This window comes from Erigeron canadensis, chromosome 8, assembly GCF_010389155.1.
Source record: "Erigeron canadensis isolate Cc75 chromosome 8, C_canadensis_v1, whole genome shotgun sequence".
Taxonomy (NCBI): Eukaryota; Viridiplantae; Streptophyta; class Magnoliopsida; order Asterales; family Asteraceae; genus Erigeron; species Erigeron canadensis.
This window is the reverse complement of record NC_057768.1, coordinates 5,672,401-5,678,958: the sequence shown is the minus strand read 5'-3', so window position 1 is coordinate 5,678,958 and position 6,558 is coordinate 5,672,401.

Genomic DNA, 6,558 nt, shown 5'->3' with positions numbered 1-6,558 from the left:
AAAACGGGTATGAGAGAGAAGACCCCAGTTTTGGTCCCAACTTGTACCTTTGTCATATAAGGTATGTTACAGTTGGAAGAACCACCATGTGACTCTTCTCTTCATCTAGTTTGAAATCTTCCCGCCTTGACCAACAATTTGGGCAACATCCAACCCGCTGAAGAGAGTCACTGGACTCGCTGATCACTCTCTAACGACACACGTCAGCGAGCAAGTCTTATCAGCGAATCCAAGACTCAACAATCTCCCCTTATTTGCTGAAGAGACTTGCTGAGTAAGTAAGACTTAGAAAATAATGTAGTATGAAGGAAAGATGTCTTTTATATCATTAAAACAAATTACAAGCTAAAGCATAAAGCTTTTACAAAGTAACACATCTAAAGATTTGTAGCTTCAATCTCCCAAGCGTCCTCCTGCTTGGCAATTCTCAGCACTGGATCTTCTCTTTTTGCTGGCTTCATTAGCTCTTCATCAATCTTACTGATGACTGATCTAGCACTAATCATCTTTGAGAATCTTCTTCTGATGCTGATTGGAAAACCAGTAGATGTTTGTTCAATCTCTGCCAGCCTAAAAAAGAGTTGATCATTTCGGAAATTTTGGAATTATATGCCAGCAGGGTTTTCAAGTACTCTCCCTTCTTCAAAGAAACATCTGGGAGGAAGCCTTAGATTTAAGCCAGCATCGGTTGGGATGGGAGGAAGGTCAGCAAGCAAGGGCTGCGTGGTCTGCTTTCTTTTCTGTGCACGCTTGCCTGTTGAGGAGGAAGAGATAGCAGCTGGAGACCCAAAGATAGCCCTTAGCATTGGAAGGTCTGCCTTAAACTTTGTTTCGAACCTCAGAGCCCTATCAAAATAGTCTTTCAGCATTCTCTGAAGGTGTTCATAGATGGCAGCCTTTTTATCCTTTATCAGCATATATACTTCAAACCATTCTGAAGCTCCTAAGTTGGTGAGCTTCACATCTTCAATTCGTGTTGGGGCATTGTTCCCTTGCCTCAAGATTTTCAGATTGGTTTTTGTTCCAATAGCTGCTCTGTGAGCCTCCACAACAGTTATTCTTTGGGGTATCTTCCTCTCATTCATGATCTTTAACCACTTAGCCTTCTCACTTTCAAACTTTTCTCTTTTCTTTTTAAGTTGCTGCTCTACATCAGCTTGCTTCTGCCTGTAGAGAGCTTCAGGCCCACTAGTGGTTAACAGCATCCTCTGCTTAGCGTCCATTTGATCTTTCTCCAAGAGAGCCAGCTGGTTGATATATTCCAAGTTTTTCTTTTCATTTTCCTGGTTTGATTTTAGTCTGTCCAGCTCCTCTAAGGTCTCTTCTTGAGATTTTCCCTCAGCAGTAAGAGAAAGAACATCAATAACTTGGAGTTGATTTCCTACTTGGGAAGTGATGGAAACATTTTGAGCAGAGAGAGACGAGGAAGGTCTTTTGAAAAAGCCAACATCAGTCAGCTGCTTCCTTTGTGCTTCAGTTATTTTGGAGACTTTAGCATTTCCAAGAAAGCGAGGATGGAAAATAGTAAGTACTTCCTTGGATTCGTCCCTGGCCATTTCTTGTGCAAACCCAGCTTCCCATGCTGCTCTAACTGCACGGGGACTCATTTCCTCTTCCTCTTCATCATGAATGTTTTCAATACGGGGAGCTTCATCAACTATCAATTGTTGCTCCACTTCAGCACCTGCACCTTCAACCGTCTCCCCCTCAACACCAGCAGGGGGAACATCAGCAGCTTCTCTCATTGTAGTCTCCCCTTCAGCACCAGCAGGGGGAGCTTCACTTGTATTTACAACCACCATTGCTAATTCTTCATTTGTAGTTTCGGTGGTTGCAGCAGTATCATCTTCATCAAGGACCTTATCAGCAGATTCTTCATATATGTCACTCACTTCCTTGTTAACTGCCTTAGAGACAAGGTCCATGATTTGAGCATCAACTTTCTCCCCCTTGTAGGTTGTATCATTAATTACAACCTCCACTGATGTTGTTGGAGCTGCCTGCTGATTGAGAAGTTGTGACAACATCTTCTTGATCTCCCCAACTTTAGTCTCCAACTTCTGTTGGCACTTACGATCATCCTCAGTAAATGAGACATGAGGATGAGGAAGACTGGCCAATGTAGTTTCCAAGGCATTGATAGCCTTGGTGTTGCTCTCGACCTGGGTAATGAGAGGAGAGACCAGGTCAGCAACCTTTTTCACGTCAGTAGCAGTAGAGTCACTGCTGCTGGAAGCTTTCCTTGCTAAGAGACGTGCACCATTTCCAATCTTGCACAGCGATCGAGAGAAACTTCTGATGGCCTGCTGATCTCTTTTTATAATATTTGAGTATGTGTGCAGCTTTTCTTGATCAGCAACCATTGAAATCGACTTGTCTTTTATATTTCTCGATGTTGGCAGTGTTTTCTTCTTGCTTTTTGTACCATCTTTGCAATGTCGTCACCAGTCTGTCATCTTCAAGATTTCTAATGTCAATTGCCAGTTTGGCAGCACTGGTGAGATCATTGAGCTGGTCCTCCACCCTGGCCAACATGTCAGAATAATTGGTAGAGTAGGAGATACCTAACTCTTTGGCATCTTGTGGTTCAGTAACAGGCTTGCCAACAGATGTGCAGCCAAGAGCACTTGAGAAAGATGAAGGCATGCCAAGAGATAGCATGGTGTTCACTGGCTGCATAGGTGGAGTCTGAGGTCTGGCAGAAAGAGTCAGCACCTCAGTTTCTACAACATTTTCTCCTGCATTATCATTAGTAGTAGCTTCTTCAAAACTTTCAATAATGGCTGCTGAATTTTCATCAGCAGCAGCCTCTTCTCCAGCATCAACCTCCATATCACTTGCTTCAAGTTCATCAGCCTGGTTGGAGGAATCCTGCTGGAATTCATCTACCATGAAATCACCTAACTCAAGGTCACTCTCCTCCTCATCAACACCAACATCAGCAATAACACCGAACCCTTCATTTTTATTCTCAACTTGTGCAATCTCCTCAGCACCTTCAACTAAAGTTCCTTCCCCATCACCTACAACTTCCTTAGCACCTTCATCACCAACCTGCCTTCTTTCCAAAGAAAAATTTAAAGGGTTAGGGGAATCGAGTGCCTCAGCATCAGTGTGTTGTGTCATTAATGCGTCATCGGCCGTAGAATGTGATGTCTCTAGCATCACCTGTGATCTGGCTGCACACAGCGACTCAGAGGGTTGAGAAGAAGAAGAGGGAAGTATTTGAGGGATTGACTAGAAGTCGCAACTCAAGAGATGGTACTAACTGAAGACACCTTTATGTCAATGGTGAGAGTTCTTTGCAATATAAATGTTGAACTGGAAACGACCAGTTACAGTGATTGTATATCAAGTCCTTGGATAGATTACTTAGCAGGTGACAAAAGGAAACACAATGCAATAAGTAAATATAACGAAGTAAAATGGTGAGACCAAGTTGTAATTTTCAAATGTACATTATTTATTGATGCTTACAAGGTTCACTACAACAAAAAGGGCTTTATAGGACCCTTTGTGTGGGACGCTATGAAAATAGTGTCCTAAAAAACTATTTAATAGGACGGATGAGCGTTTAGGGTCCTTATATAACATATGCTACTTAAAAGGTGTCCTAAGAAGTTATTCAATAGGATGGATGACTTTTTGGTGTCCTATTATCATATAACTTAATAGGACACTTAAAATATGGATCCTAATAAATTATTTTATAAGACGTTTAGTTGGCAGTGTCCTCTTATGTGATAATGTAATAGGACACTTGAACACTGAGGTCCTATTATAACACAACCTAATAGGACCCTTGGTACTAAAGTCATAACAACTCTATGTTATATGACCTTTTTTTGTCGAAGTCATATTAGAATATAACTTAATAGGACATGTGACACTTGGGTCTTAAAACTTTGACCTTTATAGGACGTTTAATCATTGTGGTATTATTATGATACATCGTAATGGGACATTTGATATTTGAGTCATAAAACATCAGTTTTATAGGACATTTATTTGCTAGAGTTTTATCACACAATAACTTAATAGGACACTTGAAACTTGCGTCTTAAAACTTTAACCATTATAGGACGCTTAACCAGTGTGGCTTTATTATAATATACTATAATAGGGCACTTGATATTTGAGTCATAAAACATCAGTTTTATAAGACGCTAATTCGTCAAACGTTTTATTAACTATAACTTTTATAGGACTCTTATTAGTTATGTTTTATTATAATACACCATAATAGGACACTTTATATTTAAGTAATTTAACATCAATTTTATAGAATTAATGCTTATTCCTTAGAGATTTATTTTATAACATAATTTAATAGGATATTTGACACTTAAACTTTGTAACCTTAAAAATGTTAGGTAAATTTGTTTTCATCATTCATCAATTTGTTATGTATACATTTTTTTCATGATGCATACTCAGTTTTTTTGGGTCCAAAAGAAGATATTGCAATGACTACTTCTTGAAAGAACTTTTCACAAACATAAAGCTTGTTGATTTGATCAAGTTATAAGGCAATGCATCTATTCAGATCTATCAATTATGAACATGTCAATGGATGTACAAGTCCAAGAACGGTTATGAGGATTCAATTCGGGATGAGTCAGGAAAAGATACTAATATTTTCATGAAAATTCAATCCTTATGATATAATTAAGAAGATTTTCAGTGCAGAAAGAACCAAAAGATAGCTTGTGTACCAATTTTAGTACTAACAATTTGCATCCAAATCTGTTAACTGAATAAGTTTTTTCTTTACATAACTATTACAAATTCTAAGTCCACATCATACTCATTAATATTATTAATCAACTCGATATTTTAGGGGTATTACAAAATAAACTTCTAAATTTAATATTAATTTAGACCAAAGTGGTGCCCAACGACCCACTCCTTATAATCCAATCATGACAAAATAGAAATTAGAAAACCGAAATTTTGACCATACTAAAAACCGAAGTTATAACATAAATATAACATATCCAATTCTGAGATCTTTTAACTCTATTCCTCTGCTGCAACTTCAGTGGTCACAACAACCTCAGTTGGCATTTCACCATTCTCAACGGTTTCTTTAGCTTCCTCGGTCACTGGCGCATCCTCTGGGACAACTACCTCTTTCATCCCTGGAGTTTCTTCAGGGACGACTTCCTCTTTGGTCACAGTAGGAGTTTCTTCCTTGACCAAGGCTTCCTCATCAGCCGTCTTCACCTTTTCTTGAGTCGTCGTCTCTTCTTTTGTTTCCCCTACTTCGACGTTAATAGGCTCTTCCACCACATCAGCGTTGGCTTTAGTCACGACTTGGGGGGTGGCTGCTGCAGGCTCTTCCACTAGCGGAGGAGTAGTATAGACGACGGTTTCTGCTTCTTTTAGCTCTTGATCGACCACATATGGCTCTAGTACAGGTGCAACTGGCTCGACTTCTTTTGGTGCTTCTGGAGTGGGTTGTACCACCTTCTCAGTTGCTGGCATAGTGTTTGCAACTGATTCAACCTGAAACAATTAATTAAAAGTAAGAACAATATACGTACAACTAAAATGTTCAAAAAAACAAAAAGAAAACCTAAAATGTGCACACGAATTATGTTGCACAAGATCTCATCTCAAATAACTAAAAGGTGAACCTCTATATGTAGCTTGAGCTCTATAAATAGGTCTCATATCCTTCTATTTCACTCACCTTAATCGCAAATATACTCTTTATTCTCTCATTATTATTTATATCCTTTCAAGCATTGCCAATGGCAAGCGTTGAGGTAATTTGGTGTACAGCTAATCACTCGGTACATAGTTTAAAATCTATATCATTTGTACCACTAATTCAATTCATGAACCATAATACCACTTCATATTTCAATGTTTATAAACAGAAATAATTATTTATCAATTCAAATACTTCTTAGAAAACATTTGTTCAAGAACCGAGAGCTGGTCTAGTTAACAACATCCAGAACGAGCTTACGTGACTTTAGAACTGACTACCTCAATCGCCTGTAGTAACCAGCTTGAAGCAATGCTAATGACAGTACAAATATCCACTTAAATCTCATCTGCATCACCAAACAAAGTGATTATAGACAGACAATTTTGATTCAGAGTTAGAAATGAATAAAACCAAGTAATGTTTGATACTTTGATCTCAATCAGGTTGAATGGTTCCTATCAAATAACTTAGCTAAATTGAGAACGGGTTAAAAAAGAGGTTAAAAAGTGGGTCGAATGGTCCTGTTTTATCGAATAAATTGGCCTGTTTTCATCCTGTATCATAAAATGAAAGATTTTTACCCAGATGTGTGTGACCTATTACCCAAGCCACACATCTCGACACTAGTAGAAGTGATAATAGAGCAAGTGGCTTTGTCAAGTAAACGGTTGTTCAAACATAGCTAAACTGTAACCTATACAAACTGATTTGAGATAATATGCTGCTATATTATATGCACATTAGAAATCAGCCCAGATGACCTCAAAATAAAAAGCATGCCTCTCCAATCTCTCTAAATTAAAACAAAAATTGTGAAAGTTATGCGTCTCTTTATTTTT